This window comes from Ovis aries, chromosome 3 (genome assembly GCF_016772045.2).
Source record: "Ovis aries strain OAR_USU_Benz2616 breed Rambouillet chromosome 3, ARS-UI_Ramb_v3.0, whole genome shotgun sequence".
Taxonomy (NCBI): domain Eukaryota; kingdom Metazoa; phylum Chordata; class Mammalia; order Artiodactyla; family Bovidae; genus Ovis; species Ovis aries.
In genome coordinates this window covers 207,603,673-207,623,454 of record NC_056056.1, presented here as the reverse complement: position 1 = coordinate 207,623,454, position 19,782 = coordinate 207,603,673, and the positions used below count along the sequence as shown (strand labels likewise).

At 42.2% G+C, this 19,782-nt stretch overlaps 1 pseudogene; it reads right to left on the bottom strand.

The window, feature by feature from the left end:
* LOC132659487 (antigen WC1.1-like) overlaps nucleotides 1–19,782 on the bottom strand; it is a 51,796-nt pseudogene that overhangs the window by 18,397 nt on the left and 13,617 nt on the right.

The following is a 19,782-nucleotide window of genomic DNA, read 5'->3' as shown; positions in this document are numbered from 1 at the left end:
GCTTGATGCTTAGAAGAAAAGCTATGACCAGCCTAGTCAGCATATTAAAAAGCAGAGACATTACTGACAAAGGCCTATCTAGTCAAAGCTATGATTTTTCCAGTAATCATGTATGGATGTGAGAGTTGGACCATAAAGAAAGCTGAATGCTGAATAATTGATATTTTTGAATTGTGGTGCTGAAGAAGACTCTTGACAGTCCCTTGCATGGCAAGGAGGTTCAACCAGTCAATCCTAAAGGAAATCAGTCCTGAATATTCATTGGAAGAACTGATGCTGAAGCTGAAGCTCCAATACTTTGGCTACATGATGGGAAGAACTGACTCATTGGAAAAGACCCTGAAGCTGAGAAAGATTGAAGGCAGGAGGAGAAGGGGACGACAGAGAATCAGATGACTGGATGGTTTCACCGACTCAATGGATATGAGCTTGAGCAAGCTCCAGGAGATGGTGAAGGACAGGAAAGCTTGGCATGCTGCAGTCCATGGGGTTGCAAAGAGTCAGACATGGCTGAGCGATTGAATGGAACTGACTGACTGAAAGAGCACTACATGGACAGAAAAAAAGTTGATGAGTCAAACCTGAGATGAGTAACTTGGCTCATTGAAATACAGCATACCATTAAGAAAATAAAAATATAAGACCAAGAATTAAACACAAAAATCATAATAAATACTTTTGCCAAAAGTCATCATCATGGTAATTTGCACCATTGTATTTGTAATAGTCAAGAACTGGAAATAAACTCACATCTCTGCCATTAGTTGAATGGTTCAATGCATGGTCATGTGATCATTCAAAGGAATACTCTATAATAATAAAAATGAATGAAATGTTGCCATAAACTACATCATGAGTGACTCTCAAACACAGTTTAGAGTCAAAGAAATTAGACACAAAAGAAAACATACTGTATGCTTTTATATAACGTTCAAAAACTGAGAAAATATTCTATGGCAGTACAAGTCTTAGGTAAGCAGTATTCCCTGGAGAGGAGGAAGATACGGATATTGGGAAGCAATAGTGATTCTGCGGTGCTGTGAATGTTCTCTTTGTAGATCTGAGTTGAAGAGCATGACCTAGCTATACACTTATTGTTTGTACTTTGTTCTCTATTATTATCCTTAAATAGTAATGTTTCATAAAATATATTATTCATCTAGATGTTTCTTTCCCTGACATAGCACTTCTTAGCATTTCTTAGCACTTCTTTCCCCTGAAAAAATGAGTGAACAATGAGAATGCTATGGAGCAGAACCTTACAGAGCCTTCTCAGGACAGACCACCCTCATGTCCTCCACCTGCCTCTGTTTGTAGAAAAACCTAGCTAAAGAATAAATTTGATCACAGAAATGAAAAAATCAGAAACAAAGGAAAACTGTCAAATAAGACAAAATAATAATAGTTTCCTGCTGCTGCTGCTGCTAAGTCACTTATGTCGTGTCCGACTCTGTGCGACCCCATAGATGGTAGCCCACCAGGCTCCCCCGTCCCTGGGATTCTCCAGGCAAGAACACTGGAGTGGGTGCCCAAACAGATTCAAGGAGAAGGCAATGGCATCCCACTCCAGTACTCTTGCCTAGAAAATCCCATGGACGGAGGAGCCTGGTAGGCTGCAGTACACGGGGTCGCTGAGAGTTGGACACAACTCACTGAATTTACTTTCACTTTTCACTTTCATGCATTGGAGAAGGAAATGGCAACCCACTCCAGTGTTCTTGCCTGGAGAAACCCAGGGACGGCAGAGCCTGGTGGGCTACCATCTATGGGGTCGCACAGAGTCGGACATGACTGAAGCTACTTAGCAGCAGCAAACAAATTCAAGGACCTTTAGTTTCCTCTCATGGGCTATAGCTAACATTCTGAGCCATATCTTTGAGCTATTTGGCAGATACTGAAATCCCAAACAGGTGGTAACAATCAATTACATGATGACCAGACTATTGGGGTGCCATTTCCTTCTCCAGGGGATCTTCCCAACCCAGGAATCAAACCCGAGACTCTTGCATTGCAGGCAGGTTCTTTACCATCTGCGCCAACAGGGAAGTTCATAATCTTCATCTTACACAATTCCAAGATCGGCCTCAAGGAAATGGGAACAAATCAACACTAGAACTGATGATTAACTGTAATTCAAACAATAAAGGTGACACTGATCAGACCTATTTCAAGATGATTGTCGGAGCTAGCTGTGCTATTCAGCAGGTAAATTGTCCCCAACTTCCGCCTGTGAACTCTTGATATTCCCATTTAAAAACACTCACCCCTGATCAGCAAGGAGGAGCTGGTTCTTTGGTACATTAGTCCTCTGTCTCCCCAGAACTGCTGGTTTCCTCAATAAACCTGTATTTAGTTTTACCCCACACTTGTCTCTCAATGTTGGATTCTTGAGTAATGAGCAGCTGAAACCCGAGTTCAGTACCAAAATTAAACATTTCACTACAGAATATCTTCCTTTTAAAGCCTGTTTTCACTTACTCTCTGCTCTGGGGAAATTTCACTCCAGGAGCATCCTAAGTATAGTAGCCCTTCCCTCTCTTACCTGAGCAGATCACAGAGGCCGTGTTGCCACGGGAACAGTCAGGAACACCCAGGGCAGTCACAGGGCATTTCCACAGGAAGGACTCAGTCCCTGAGCAGTGAAATCGGGCTTTCCAGAGTTGATCACTTCCTTCTGCTCCGTTTGGGGTGGAGATGGAGACTCCACAGCCGAGCTGACGACAGACAACATTGGCATTGGCCAGACTCCAGTGGGAGGCACAGAGTGCTCTCCATCGTCCAAAAATGTTCATCTCCACCTGCCCCTCACACTGAGAGGAGCCGTTTGTCACGAGCCGGACATCTGTGTACACTGATAGAAACAGACAGGATTTCAGAAAAATTGTATTTCTTGTTTAGCTTGAAGTGAGTATACACAGAGGCTAAATCCTGACGTGCATCTCACCTGAACAGACAACCTGAACAGCTCCACTGTGGTGACAAGTGCCCCCTGGACAGGGCACTCTGGGACACCACCAGAGCTTAGGCTCCTCCCCCTCACACCTGAACTCTTCAGCCCAGACCCGGCCATCGGACTCTCTGAAGGGTACTTGTCCCAGGACAGACACAGCCTTGCCACACCCCAGCTCTGCACAGATGACCTGGGCAGTGGGGAGTGTGAAGTTTCCATCAGACACTGGGGTCCAGGCTTCTCCAGAATGCACTTCTAATCGCCCTGAGCAGGGTCCATCCCCTCCAGCCAGACGCACAAATCCTAAGAGAAACAAAGAACTAACCCAGTGAGTGTTCATGAACCTGGTTTGACAATTTGAAAGAACATCTCATTGGCAATGGTGTGAAAGCTTTTCTTTTCAACAGTGGAATGAGAGGGGATAAGAAGAGAGAATTTGACTGTCATTGTCAAATTGCATTTTCATGAGCGAGTTTCTGAAGAGATATCCAGAAGGATTGCATGTTCAGTTTGGAATGGCTGGATCCTGAGAATATATATTGGTTAGGAACGTTAATTCTTATCTGGGGGCCTGGAAACTTCAAGGCCCAAAGAAACTGCACAGTTGTAAACTATCAAACTTGAGTGCAGAGCTGAACTAACTGAGAGTGAAAAAAGATCATGGAATTCGAGAGGTTAGAGGCCTAAGAGCCAGAGAAGTTTAGAAGGTCATCCTGAAATCTCTGGGGCTAGAATTTTGGGCAGTTTTCTCTGAGCCAATATTCAAGTCACTGGGGATGAGAACATCATGCAGGCTGGATCTGAGTGCAGGCATTAGGTCACAATTAGGTAACCTAATTGTGAAAGAAGTTGTTCACAGATAAGTTTGAAAATGACAAAAGCTCAGAGAGTCATAGGAGAGGGAGGGAATGGTCCTAGCCATCTTTCTTAAAAACCTAGGGTTTATGAACACACCTGAGAGAAAGTGAAGTCTCAGTGGGATTATGCAAGACAACTGAGTTAGTTGATTACTTCATCCTAGACATAAGATTCTTAGCAAATGTTAAGGAGTGATGAGAATTTAATGTATTCAGAGGAAAACAACAGAATGGGAAAGACTCGAGATCTCTTTAAGAAAATTAGAGATACCAAGCGAACATTTCATGCAAAGATGGGCTCGATAAAGGACAGAAATTATACGGACCTAACAAAAGCAGGAGATATTAAGAAGAGGTGGCAAGAATACACAGGAGAACTGTACAAAAAAGATCTTCATGACTAAGATAATCAGGATGGTATGATAATTCACCTAGAGCCAGACATCCTGGAATGTGAAGTCAAGTCGGCCTTAGAAAGCATCACTATGAACAAAGCTAGTGGAGATGATGGAATTCAAGTTGAGCTATTTAAAATCCTGAAAGATGATGCTGTGAAAGTGCTGCACATTTGGAAAACTCAGCAGTGGCCACAGGACTGGAAAAGGTCAGTTTTCATTCCAATCCCAAAGAAAGGCAATGCCAAAGAATTCTCAAACTACCGCACAATTGCACTCATCTCACACGCTAGTAAAGTAATGCTCAAAATTCTCCAAGCCAGGCTTCAGTAATATGTGAACTGTGAACTTCCAGATGTTCAAGCTGATTTTAGAAAAGGCAGAGGAACCAGAGATCAAATTGCCAACATCTGCTGGGTCATTGAAAAAGCAAGAGAGTTCCAAAAAAACATCCATTTCTGCTTTATTGACTATGCCAAAGCCTTTGACTGTGTGGATCACAATAAACTGTGGAAAATTCTGAAAGGTATGGGAATACCAGACCACCTGAACTGCCTCTTGAGAAAACTGTATGCAGGTCAGGAAGCAACAGTTAGAACTGGAAAAGGAGTACGTCAAGGCTGTATATTGTCCCCCTGCTTATTTAACTTATATGCAGAGTACATCATGAGAAACGCTGGACTGGAAGAAGCACAAGCTGGAATCAAGATTGCCAGGAGAAATATCCATAACCTCAGATATGCAGAAATGACACCACCCTTATGGCAGAAAGTGAGGAGGAACTAAAAAGCCTCTTGATAAAAGTGAAAGAGGAGAGTGAGAAGGTTGGCTTGCTGCTGCTGCTGCTGCTAAGTCGCTTCCGTCGTGTCCGATTCTGTGCGACCCCATAGACAGCAGCCCACCAGGTTCCGCTATCCCTGGGATTCTCCAGGCAAGAACACTGGAGTGGGTTGCCATTTCCTTCTCCAATACATGAAAGTGAAAAGTGAAAAGGAAATCTGTCAGTTGAGTCTGACTTTTAGCGACCCCGCGAACTGCAGCCTACTAGGCTCCTCCATCCATGGGATTTTCCAGGCAAGAGTAGAGGAGTGGGGTGCCATTGCTTTCTCCAAAACTTGGCTTAAAGCTCCACATTCAGAAAATGAAGATCATAGCATCTGGTCCCATCACTTCATGGGGAATGGATAGGAAACAGTGGAAACAGTGTCAGACTTTATTTTTGGGGGCTGCAAAATCACTGCAGATGGTGACTGCAGCCATGAAATTAAGACACTTACTCCTTGGAAGAAAAGTTATGAGCAACCTAGATTGCATATTCAAAAGCAGAGACATTACTTTGCCAACAAAGGTCCGTTTAGTCAAGGCTATGGTTTTTCCAGTGGTCATGTATACATGAGAGAGTTGGACTGTGAAGAAAGCTGAGTGCCAAAGAATTGATGCTTTTGAACTGTGGTGTTGGAGAAGACTCTTGAGAATCCCTTGGACTGCAAGGAGATCCAGCCAGTCCATTCTAAAGGAGATCAGTCCTGGGTGTTCTTTGGAAGGAATGATGCTAAAGCTGAAAGTCCAGTACTTTGGCCACCTCATGCGAAGAGTTGACTCATTGGAAAAGACTCTTATGCTGGGAGGGATTGGGGGCAGGAGGAGAAGAGGACAACAGAGGATGAGATGGCTGGATGGCATCACCGACTCAATGGTCATTGGTTTGAGTGTTCTGGGAGTTGGTGATGGACAGGAAGGCCTGGCGTGCTGTGATTCATGGGGTCGCAAAGAGTCGGACACGACTGAGTGACCGAACTGAACTGAACTGAACTGAACCCTATCTACATGCCAACTGCATATTCCTTTCCTATTTGGATTTCTGAGATAAGAAGCCATTAAGCTACGAAAAAGGAGAGTGAGAGGAAGATAGCAGAGAGCAAGCAAGCCATATATATTTTAGAGATTTCCAAATTGCAAAAGCCTCAGTAGTGATGAAACATAGATTTGGAAACCAAATACTTGTTCCACAAGATTTTAACACCTTTTATCCCCTGTGCTTCTCCCATTTGCCACCTAGCACTGCTACCCTTTCCCAATTCCCCCAATGCAGAAAAGAAGAAATGATCTTAAGAGCTGCAAATAGATGGAAAGGACACTCCAAAAGGGAAGAGCTTCTGTGGGAAGTGAGGTGGGGTGAGTGATAGGTTAAATGGGGAGTGAATAGAGTAAGAGAGAGACCAAGGAAAAGACTCGTGATCATGATTTCATCCTTCAGGGACCCTATTTGGACAGAGAAAAGGTAATCCAGTGGGAAAAAAAACCTGCGAATCATAAAGAATATTTTTTAAAATAATTTGCCTGGTTTCTGAGTGTGCTCATGGTTATGTACGTAATGGTGGAATCTGTCCTGGTCAAGGACTCTGATTGCATAAGTATGTGAACTTTGAATCTCAAAAAGAATGATGTAACAGCATAAAAATCTACTATAGAGAGCAGGAGAGAACAGAAAAGACACCACAGAAATTAAAGAATTGAAGGATTAGCTTGACCACTGATATAAGAATGAATGATGAGGGAAGGATGATCTGCTTGCCTCTTATTATTTATCCATTTCCATCTCCCCAGAGAGGTCCAGGTCAGGACCCCTAGCCTCCCCTGGCTGGGAGTTTGGTCACAGGCTACACATTCTAATTAAAGCATTTTTATTTAACTGGCTGTTCTGGTTGCTCAGTCACTCAGTCGTGTCCGACTCTTTGTGACCCCATGGACTGCAGCGCTCCAGGCTTCCCTGTCTTCACTATCTCCCTGAGTTTACTCAAACTCATGTCCACTGAGTCAGTGATGCCATCCAACCATCTCATCCTCTGTCGTCCCCTTCTTCTCTGGTCTTCAATCTTTCCCAGCCTCAGGGTCTTTTCCAATGAGTCATTTCTTCTTATCATGTGGCCAAAGTATTGGAGCTTCAGCTTCCGCATACATCCTTCCAATGAGTTATTCAGGGTTGATTTCCTTTAGGATTGACTGATTTGATCACCTTGCTATCCAAGGGACTCTCCAGGGTCTTCTCCAGCACTACAGTTCAAAAGTATCAGTTCTTCAGTGCTCAGCCTTCTTTATGATCCAACTCTCACGTCCATACATAACTACTGGGAAAACTCAGTACACTCAGTACATGGCTATGTTTCCTCCAAAGTTTGCATTTATACAGATATCTTAAAGGAAAAATTGGAGAGGGAGACTTTTCTAGTAACAATGGAAGAATATAAGACTCAGAGCATTCCATCAACAATTCTCTACCATCAAAGAACTATGAACATTTATGTCTAAATTTGCAAAGGAAACTTGAAATCTGGCACAAATCCATAAGAATCTCTGATCTGTTAAACGATATCCTCTGTAGGGATACCCTCTAGACATGTAAATGATATCCTCCTATAGTAGGAGTAGCCTCCATTCATACTAATCTAGTGCAAAATAATGTCTCACACTGTCTGTATAGAAACAACTCCACCCAGGAAAGTACATCCTCATTTTTGTCCCTGCCTCTCATAGCCTTCCTGTGCAAAGGGAGTGTGTTAGCATGTGTTTCACTCTTACAAAACATGAATTATGAAAAAAAATGAGGATTTATTTTAACTGGGAGAATAAATAAAGCTATTTTAGTGTCAGGTAAGAGCACTGGAGAAGAACAGAATAGCAGAGACTTGTAAGAGGAAAGTAGATGAAGCTCATTGCTCACAGCTACAGGGCACTCAGGGAGGATGGGTAGTTGTCTCAGTCCTCTCCAGCTCACTCTATTGTCCCTCTGATCAAACCCCAGCTTTCTTGGAACTTTCCCTTCTCTCAGCTGGTGGGCGAGAACTGACCATACCTGAGCAGATGACTCCTGCATCCTCCCTATGATCGCAGTTGTGCTTCCCCCAGCGCTGGGAAGGGCACCTCCACACGTGGGACTCCTTTCCTGTGCACTTCACGTTGTCCAGCCAAATGGGCCCTGATCCCGCCCCAAAGGAAGAAGAGAGAGTGGCTTCAAGGGCTTCTCCACAGCCCAGCTGTCTGCACACCACGTGGGCATCTTCCATGTTCCACCTGTCGTCACAGATGGTGCCCCAGGAGCCCTGGTCAAGGATCTCCACTCTCCCGGCGCAGGGACCGCCCCCGTCCACCAGGCGGAGCTGTCTGCTACCTGAGCAGAGAAAAATGGAACACAGGGCTTTGACCTAGGGAATGAGAAGGGTCTTCTGTCCTGTGAGACCCTCATCTGAGCAGTAGGAGGCGCTCTCCTCTGAGGCTGCAGACCTGCTGATTCTGATATGGAGTCTTTGTACTCATGCAGAAAGCAATGGCAACCCACTCCAGTACTCTTGCCTGGACAATCCCATGGACAGAGGAGCCTGGTAGGCTGCAGTCCATGGGGTCAAGAGTCGGACACAACTGAAGTGACTTAGCAGCAGCAGCAGCGTTGCACTGGGGCAGCAGCTGGGTCTGGTTTCTTATAGCAGTGGCAAGAGAATTAATAAGGTTGAAAAGTAGGAGGAAAGGTTAAAAAAAAGTAGGTAAAGAAGGGTTAAATAATGTCTATCAGTGCTGCACATTAAGTAAATAATGAAGTAGAGAATTTAACCTAAAATTTTCCACTTCCAGGGAGAATGGAGTTCACAGCAGGACAATGTGTCTTGCTGGCTCTTTCTGGATACAACTTGAAAAGCTGCAAAATGTTTTCTAAGAAACAGTAAATGTATTTGACATTTGTTAACACAACATGGACTAAAGATGCTAAAATTCTAAAGAGTGGAGATTATTTCAGTGTTAGTCCAGGATCTATAGCTTCTTTTTCTCTGTGGGAATGTGCCAGTTCATTGCATAATTTAATGATTCAGAATCTGGGCTTGGGCAAGCAGAGGACTATTGTTGTGACACGAAGCCAGCATAATCTGGGGGTTACCTGGGTGCTGGAGTGACAGAATTAGAGTCTTGAGAGCCTCTCTCACACAGCAGATTTTCTCCTCAAATCTTTGCCCAGTATATAAGCTGTGAAGGGCAGGAAGCTAGAGAACTATATAAAAAGACTTGGAAAGCAGAGCCTTTTTCATTATTTTGGGTACTTAGCTGCCAAAGAATATAGGCTCTGAACTGAAATCTCTGTAAGCCTATGTCATAGGGACAGAGAAGTCAGAGGTGGACTGAGTGCTACCAAAACTGTAACCCATACTTTTTACAGCTCAGTTTTAGGTTATATTTAGATGTTTGGGTGATACACACTCCTTCCCCCTACCTGCCTAGAAAAACAAAGGGTAATATATCAGGAGTTATCTTATTTTTTCATATATAATTCATAGCATTCAATAAAAAATGACATGACATTTGACAAGCTAGTATAACATGACAAATGACCAAAGTGAAAAAAGATAAGAGAATGCAGAGACACACATGATAGAAATGCTGGACTCAGCAGATAAGGGTTTTAACTACTATCAGTGTATTTAGGGGAAAAGAGAGGAGAAGAGAATAAGCAGGTAAAAAGATGGAAAAAAAATAATCATAAACAAATACAAATGTCTAAGTAACTATTCCACTCCATGGGAAATAGATGGAGAAACAGTGGAAACAGTGTCAGACTTAATTTGGGGGGGCTCCAAAATCACTGCAGATGGTGATTGCAGCCATGAAATTAAAAGACGCTTACTCCTTGGAAGAAAAGTTGTGACCAACATAGATAGCATATTTAAAAGCAGAGACATTACTTTGCCTACTAAGGTCCATCTACTCAAGGCTATGGTTTTTTCTGTGGTCTGTGTGGATGTGAGAGTTGGACTATAAAGAAGGCTGAGCGCTGAAGAATTGATGCTTTTGAACTGTGGTGTTGGAGAAGACTCTTGAGAGTCCCTTGGACTGCAAGGAGATCCAACCAGTCCATTCTGAAGGAGATCAACCCTGGGATTTCTTTGGAAGGAATGATGCTAAAGCTGAAACTCCAGTACTTTGGCCACCTCATGCGAAGTGTTGACTCATTGGAAAAGACTCTTATGCTGGGAGGGATTGGGGGCAGGAGGAGAAGGGGACGACCGAGGATGAGATGGCTGGATGGCATCACGGACTCGATGGACGTGAGTTTGAGTGAACTCCGGGAGTTGGTGATGGACAGGGAGGCCTGGCGTGCTGCGATTCATGGGGTCGCAAAGAGTCGGACACGACTGAGCGACTGAACTGAAGTGAACTGAACTGAAGGAACTATTGCTAAACTAAAATAAAATATCTAGGTTTAAAAAGTGAATGAATAAGTTAAAAGAATTTTATAGAGAACTTAGAATATAGTGATTTAGAGGAGTCCTAAAGATGAGAGATGAGAAAGAGAAAAAAGAGGAGGAGGAGACAGAGAAGAGATACAGAGACAGAGAAAGAACTGCAGATGTAATATCTCAAGATAGAGCAATAGAGAACTTATTTAAAAAATAAATGAAGGAGTATGAAAACCCCCACTCCTAGTAAAGCTGCTGAGAATCAAAAGGAAAAAGGAAAATCTGGAATAATAACTGATTTATTTAATACAAAAGGAGGGGAAAAAAGGAGACAAAAAGGAACATAAAGCAGGGGGATCAATTAAAAGCAAATGGCAGATACCAACACATCAATATCAGTAATGGCATTTACAGTGAATGGATTAAGATAAAACAAAACTGACACAAATGTTACTTGCAAAATGCCCACCTTATATTATGAAAGCAAAGAATGGTTGAAAGTAAAATGATGGAAAAAAATGTACTAACTGTAACAAAACTGGAGTAGCTATATCGATGTCCCAGAAAGTAGACTTTAAGCCAAGATACACTAATTGAATTAAAGAGGGAATTTTCATGATTATAATGAGATGTACCCGTAATAACGATATTTTAGACAACAAAATTCAAGAAAGGTAACAGAACATAACTTTGAAACATACTTGACAGAGTGAAAAGAAGAAATAGACAAAATCACAATCAAAATGGGGGATTATTACCAGATCTTTTTCAAAAGCATGCAGACCAAACATACAAAAAACAGAGAAGAATTCAGTAGATGTGCAACAACATAATCAGCACGTTTAACTAAGTAACACATAGAGCAACGCACCCAACAACGCAAGAGTTCACATTACTGTACATGCACTCGGAACTTTTACCGAAATGACCACAAAATAGGACAAAATCTTTCACTCTTTGAATTCATACAGAATATTTACTCTGACCACAGTGAATAAAATTAAGAACTAATAAGAAAATATTTATGGCCACCTCTATTTGGGGAAATTCAGCAAGATCCTTCCAAAAACCACTTGAGTCTGGGAATAAATTCAAAACTTACAAAATATTGTGAAATAATGATAATAAACACAAAATAATGGTATGATAAATTCTTCTAATGAAACTCAAGTAGTGCCTAAGGGAAATTTATACCCTAGATTTAGAGAAGAGGAAAGACTGAAAGTGAAAAAAAGTAAGCTTCCAATTAAGAAACTAGATGAGAAAGTCAAGAATGTAGAATGTTGGGGTTAATTTGAAAAGGAACAAAAATTAATGGAAAAGAAGGTAAGCATGAGGCAGAAAATATAGAAGAAAAGCCTTTAAATGTGGCTCATGAAAACTGATGAACACTGAGCAACACTAATGCAGAGCAGAGAGAAAATGCAGCTAACAATACCAAGAATGAACAGGGACATCAGTATAAATCAGATATTTTGGTCATAGTTTTTGTGCTGTTGTTTGTTTTTTGGCTGTGCTGTTGCTCATGGGCTCATAGTTCCCAGGTCAGGGTTGAATCTGGACCCATGACAGTGAAAGCCCAGAGATTTAACCCTTGGATTACATAGTTTTATTAGTACAATTTATACATTTAATGTGGATAAGTACACATAAAGTATCGATTTCTCCACAGCCTTGCCAACACTGCTGCTGCTGCTGCTGTTAAGTCGCTTCAGTCATGTCCAACTCTGTGGGACCCCAAAGACAGCAACCCACCAGACTCCCCTATCCTTGGGATTCTCCAGGCAAGAACACTGGAGTGGGTTGCCATTTCCTTCTCCAATGCATGAAAGTGAAGAGTGAAAGTGAAGTGGCTCAGTCGTGTCCAACTCTTAGCGACCCCATGGACTGCAGCCTACCAGGCTCCTCTGTCCAAGGGATTTTCAGGCAAGAGTGCTGGAGTGGGGAACACTAAGTGTCTTAAAAAAAAAAAAAAGTCATTCTGATATGTGTGAGATGATATCTCTTTGTGGTTTTAATTTACATTTCCCTGATAATTGACAATGTCAAGCATTTTTTTATGTACCTTTTGCCATTTGTATCTCTTCTTTAGAGCAATTTCTATTCAAGCCCTTGGCCAGTTTTTTACCTGAGTTATTAAGTTTTAAGTTTGTTGGGTTTTTTTTTCTCTTAAGTTATAGGAGTTCCTTACTATTTTTGGAAATTAATACCTTATATAATTTGTGCTAGCTTGCTTTTTCACTCTGTTGATCTTTCATTTGGTTTGTGGAAGCTTTTTAGTTTGATATATTCCCACTTGTCTATTTTTGCTTTGCTGCCTGTACTTTTATGTCATATCCATGAACTCATGAAACCATGTGCTTTTATTTTGTGATGGAGGTAAGATATTGCATATCTATAATGTAATTCTTACCTGGTGATGATGTTACACCATCACACATAGTGAAATAAATTCAGATAAATAAATAAATTTGAAATTAGATTTTGAATATTCTTTAGTGGAACTATAAAATTGTTTGCAGAAAATAAAACTTGATTCAATGTTATTTTGAGATGAAGAATGGCGTTTGAAACATTGCACTAAAGGCAGAAGTCAAAAAAGTAAAACATTACAGACTTGACCACATAACCCACCCATACACATACACAACCTAAAAAAATATGCAAAATATGGGGAAATCTTACAAAAATATTTAAGAAAAACAATAAGTGAATGTTTGTTTATAAACAGTTCCTATGAATAAATCAGAAATTTTAAAACATTCTAAAGAAAAAATATTGTCATGCAAGATATCTTAAAACAGTAAGATAGGAAAGAAGATAATATTTTTGTATATACTGTTTGTGAAAGTCACTCAGTCATGTCCAACTCTTTGCAGGCCCATGGAGTATAGAGTCCATGGAATTCTCCAGGCGAGAATACTGGAGTAGGTAGCCATCCCCTTTTCCAGGGAGTCTTCCCAACCCAGGGATCAAACCCAGGTCTCCCACATTGCAGGCAGATTCTTTACCAGCTGAATCACAAGGGAAGCCCAAGAATACTGTAGTGAGTAGCCTATCCTTCTCCAGCAGATTTTCCAGACTCAGGAATCAAACCAGGGTCTCCTGCATGGCAGGCGGATTCTTTACCAGTTGACCTACCAGGGAAAACCTTATGTGGATAAAAAACTATGAAGTTATGAAGAAAATAATACTCTCTTTTAAAATTAAGTATTTATTTGGTTGTGCTGGGTTTTAGTTTCACCATGCAAATTCTTACTTGTGGGATCATAAGAGAAAAAAATTGTAACTGCATGTGGTGATGGATATTACTGTATGTGTGGTGATTTACCAATATGTACAAATACATAAACACTATGTTTTACACTTAGAACTAATACAATGTTATGACAATTGCGTCTCAATTAAAAATGTTAACAAACAAGGTTGGAATATGTGGATTAAATTAGTTTCATTTTTACCTCATTTAAGCTTCTCTGGTGGCTCAGACAGTAAAGAATCTGACTTCATTGTAGGAGACCCGATTTCATACCTGGGTCAGGATGACCCCCTGGAGAAGCGAATGGTAACCCATTCCAGCATTCTTGCCTGGAGAATCCCAAGGACAGAGGAGCCTGGCAGGCTACAGTCCATGTGGTCACAAAGAGCACAACTGAGCAACTAACATTTTCACTTTATGTCATTTTGTGAACCCAAATTAAACTCATCACTTAGACTTTAAAATATCAAATCTCACTGCATCCTACAGGGTTGGGACAGACACACAGAAACAGACAGTAAGTCACCTTCACACGAGATATAGGCTTCCTCCTTGGGAGAGCATGAAGTGTAATTCCAAGGGTCAGAAGGACACTGCCAGAGAGAGGTGTCTGTTTTCCGACAGCGGATTCCATCCACCCACCGGGGTCTAGAACCTTCCCTGAGACCAACAGAAGAGTTGAGGGTTCCACTGTCCCCACAGCCAAGCTGTCTGCAGATCATGGACACGGTGATGTCTTCCATGGGGCTGCGGCAGACACTGCCCCAGGTCCCGTTGTAGAAAACTTCCAGCCACCCAGCACACTGCTGGTCCTCGCTCACCATCCTGAGGGCCAGGAACTCTAAGGTTGAAAGGGGAGGAGACAGGACACAGCAAAAACTTTGCTGGATGTTTTTGGTTTTCCTTTCTTCTAGAAATTGTGAACATTCATCTCTGACCTTGTTCAAGAGATACCCACTAGATGACAAGACTGACATCACCTTCCTTTTAACTGACTTTGTCCATTTGTGTCTGTCTTTCTATTTCTACCACAATGGTGTAGTGGATATGAACTGAGAGGAAGACCAAACTGCATGGGCACTAGGCAGGGAGGGGCAGCTGAATCTTGCTTCCTGATGAAATCTTTAAAGAGTATGTCAAAGGGATGTGATGTGGATATTAGGGAGATAAGGATAATAATTAATCCAAAAATGTCCACATCCCAATCTCTGCAACCTGTGAATATGTTACCATACAAAAGAGGGATTTACAGATGTGATTAAGGTAAGGATCTCGGGATGGTGAGATGATGTATTAACAATATGAGCCAGGTCTAAACACATCCTTAGACCCACTGTCCTTAAAGGTGGAATACTTTTCTTAGCTCCGGCTAGAATGAGACGTGACTCTGGATAATGGTTGGAGGCCTGCAGCATTGCTGGTCTGATAATGGATGAAGGGTGCTGTGAAGGAAGGAATGTGGGTGGTTTCAAAAAGTTTGAAAAGGCAAGAAACAGATTCTCCCCTAGAGCCACAAAAGTGATGCGGCCCTGCTGAAGCCTTGATCCCAGCCCAGTGAGACGCCTGCTGGACATCTAAGCTAGAGAAGAGTAAGGAAATAAATATATGCTGTTTTAAACCACTAATTGGTAAATTGTTAGGGAAGCAAACAGAAACTAGTACCGTGGGTTTAAATTTTTTTGTATGTAACTGGAGAGAGAGCCCTGCTTTCAAGAAAAACTGTAAGAAACGGCTCTGCCAGGAAACACTGCTGAGAAGAAAGGGCCAGAACCTCAGCTGCTGTAGAAGGAAGTGAAAGCACCTCCTCTTCACATCTGCTGGAAAGACAGGCTCCATGGGAGGAAGCCTCCTCCTCTGGTCCTTTCAGCATCTCTCCCTCAGGGCTCAGACCCCTTCCTCCAGGGCCCCTCCCCTCCCCCAGCCTGTGGACAGTGTGCAGCGCGGACCTGAGCAGATGACCCCCGCGTCCTGCTTGTGTCTGCAGTCGTGCCGCCCCCAGCCCCGGGAAGGGCACCTCCACACATGGGACTCCTTTCCTGTGCAGTTCAGGTCATCCAGCCAGATGGGCCCTGATCCCGCCCCGAAGTGAGCAGACCCCGTGGCATTGAGGGCTTCTCCACAGCCCAGCTGCCTGCACACCACGCGGGCATCGTCCAGGTCCCAGCCGTCATCACAGATGGTGCCCCAGGAGCCCTGGTCAAGGATCTCCACTCTCCCGGCGCAGGGACCGCCCCCGTCCACCAGGCGGAGCTGTCTGCTGTCTGAGGAGAGAAATGGGACATGGGGGCGGTGACTCCAGGGGTTGAGAAGGGTCTTCCGTCCTGTGGGACCCTTACCTGAGCAGTAGGGGGCGCTCTCCACTGAGGCCGCAGAGCCTTCTAGTTCTGCCTTAGAGTCGTTGCACTGGGGCAGCACCTGGGTCTGGTTTCCTGAAGAAGCAACAATGATCAGAAGTCTGGAAGGGTTGAAGAACAGGAAACTGAATTAAGGAAAATAATGACCTACTGATGGAGACTAAGATGAAAGCTGTGACCCAGCAGTAAAGTTATCATACTCTTAGTGTTCACCTTCTCCCTGGAGAGTTCTGCTCTGACAGTACCACAGTTTCTGTTCTAACACAAGTGTTGCTGTAAGAATGAGTTAAGTAAGTTGTATCCCTAAATGTATCCCTGTGCTGTGCTTAGTCGCTCAGTGTTTAGTCATGTCCGACTCTTTGTAACCCCTTGGACTAGAGCCCACCAGTATCCTCTGCCCATAGGATTTTTCAGGCAAGAATATTGGAGTGGGTTGCCAAGCCCTCCTCCAGGGGATCTTCCCAACCCAGGGATCACACCCAGGTCTCCGCACTGCAGGCGGATTTTTTTTTACCATCTGAGCCACCAGGGAAACCTAAATCTATCCCTAAGTAAAAGCAAAACAAAATCATTTCTGAAGGATTTCTACAGTTTCTTCAATGTGTATCTTTAAAACAAACACTTATATAAAATAGATCTTATTTAAAAATGGAAAGGAAAAAAGGAGACATTAAAAAGAATTTCCCAGGGTGTTCAGCTGCTAGAGTTACCTAATGAGAATATATATAGCCACAGTTAAAGCGCTTATGGAATTAATTGACAAAATGTGTATCTTTGCAGAGAAATAATAACAAAAACCAAATACTTGTAGAGCTGAAAATCTTTTAGCTGCAATTAAATACTAAAGAAGAAGTGTAGCCACACTTTAACTCAGCATAAAGTTGAAACATCAAAATGCAAAAACAGAAGATATTTTTCAATTAATTCAAGTCACATAGCAAGAGTTCTGGTTATATTGTTGTCTGGCAGTTTTTCCAAAAAACTTGGTTCACTTCAGTTCAGTCCCTCAGTCATGTCCAACCCTTTGTGACCCAATTTACTGCAGCTTGCCAGGCTTCCCTGTTCTTCACCAACTTCTGGAGCTTGCTCAAACACATGTCCATTAAGTCAGTGATGCCATCCAACCATCTCAAAATATTGATACTAACATTTAGAAACCCAGGTAAAGGTCATAAAGGAATTTTTATAGTGTTTTCCCAACATTTTTATGTCTCAACATACATCAAAATTGAAAGAATTAAAAGATGAAAACAAGTCAAAGAGAATTCATTGCCAGGACACTTTCACAAAAATATTCATAACATCAAAAATAAAATACCTAGGGGAAATCCTAGTAGAAGATGGACAAATTCTCTGAAATTCAGGATCTAACCAAATGGAGGGATGTATTATGTCAATGATTTGGAAAACTCAACATTGTCAATGTCAGTCATCCTCAAATTTCTATGTCTATTCTCAAATTTTTAATTCTAATCTCAATGATACCCTTAAGCTTTTCTTTTGGTGAAAATGACAAGCTGACTTCTAAATTCACACAAAATAGAGAGAAAAATACAAGCAACCGAAAAAGAACAGCGCATTGGTAAGAAAAGCAATGATATTAGAGGAGTTAATATAAAGTAACTCTGTAAATTAAAATTGTTCAGACTAACTACAAAGTTTGAAATTCAGTGAAGGACAGGGAAGCCTAGTATGCTGTAGTCCATGGGGTCACAAAGAGTCAGACATGACTTATCAATTGAACAACAACAACTATGAAGTTATAATAATTAAGAAAATTAAGTATTTGTCCAGGGATAGACAAATGATAACATGGAACAGAATAGAGAGTCTCAAATAGACAGACATAATTGCCCTTCTGCTTATGACGAAGGCAGCACTGCAGTGGGGAAGAGTCTTTTCAGAAGAAGATTCTGAGTCAATCGGCTGTCCATATGAACCCTGACTCTTATCTTCAGTTCAGTTCAGTTCAGTCGCTCAGTCGTGTCTGACTCTTTGCGACCCCATGAATCGCAGCACGCCAGGCCTCCCTGTCCATCACCAACTCCCAGAGTTCACTCAGACTCGCGTCCATCGAGTCTGTGATGCCATCCAGCCATCTTATCCTCTGACGTCCCCTTCTCCTCCTGCCCCCAATCCCTTCCAGCATCAAAGTCTTTTCCAAGAGTCAACTCTTCGCATGAGGTGGCCAAAGTATTGGAGTTTCAGCTTTAGCATCATTCTTTCCAAAGAAATCCCAGGGTTGATCTCCTTCAGAATGGACTGGTTGGATCTCCTTGCAGTCTAAGGGACTCTCAAGAGTCTTCTCTAACATCACAATTCAAAAGCATCAATTCTTCGATGCTCAGCCTTCTTCACAGTCCAACTCTCACATCCATACATGACCACAGGAAAAACCATAGCCTTGACTAGACAGACCTTAGTCAACAATGTAATATCTCTGCTTTTCAATATGCTATCTAGGTTGGTCACAACTTTTCTTCCAAGGAGTAAGCGTCTTTTGCTTACATGGCTGCAGTCACCATCTGCAGTGATTTTGTACCCTTATCTTACACAGATATCAATCCCAGAAGGAATGCACAATAATATCCAAGGGAAATATAATAAAATTTCCATAAGATACTCTTAGAGAATGTTTTTATGATCTTCGAGTAAGCAAATTGGTAAGTTATATTTACATAAGATTAAGAAATGAGTTTATCAAAGGACACCATTTGATTAAGAAAATGAAAATAAAAGGCCAAAGGGTAAACATGGAAAATAAGTAATACATATTTGCATCCAAAGACATTGTCATGGTAACTTGTAATATCATATTTGTAATAGTCAAGAACTGGAAATAACTCAGATCTATACTGTCAGTAGAATGGATCAGTACATGACCATATGATCATTCAAAAGTTACTCTACAGTAATAAAAAAAATAAAGTGCTACCATATCCAACATCATGTGTGAATCCCAAACATAATGTTGAGTCTACGAAATTAGATACAAAAGATGAAACATACAGCATCATTTTACATAAAGTTCAAACATTGATGAAACTCTCTATGTCAGTAGAAGCTAGGTAAGCGCTTTTTTCCCTGTCGAGGAGGGAAGACACAGATACTAGGGACGACAGTGACTGTGGTGCTGGGGACACTCTCTTTGCTGCTCTGGGCTGGGGTTCATACTGAGGTCTATACTTACTGCTCCTACATTGTTTTCTATGATTACATGTGAGCAACAATGTTGCTTAAAAATATATTATTCCCCTTCACACTTCTTGCCCTGACCTGAAAAATGAAAGAACAATGAGAAGATCCATATTTCACTACAAAATAAATCTCTGACTCTGAAGCCTGTTTAACCTCACTCTCTACTCTTGGAAACATTTTACTCCAGGAGCATCCTGAGTACCAGTAGCCCTTCCCTCTCTCTTACCTGAGCAGATCACAGAGGCAGTGTTGCCATGGGAACAGTCAGGACCACCCAGGGCAGTCACAGGACAACTCCACAGGAAGGACTCTGCCCCTGAACAGTGAAATCGGGCTGTTAGGATCTGATCACCTCCTTCCACCAAGTGTGGTCTTCCAGGGGTAGAGATGGCAACTCCACAGCCAAGCTGATGACAGACAACATTGGCATCGGCCAGACTCCAAGGGGAGGCACAGAGTGCTCTCCATTGTCCAGAAATGTTCATCTCCACCTGCCCTTCACACTGAGAGGAGCCGTTTGTCATGAGCCGGACTTCTGAGTATGCTGG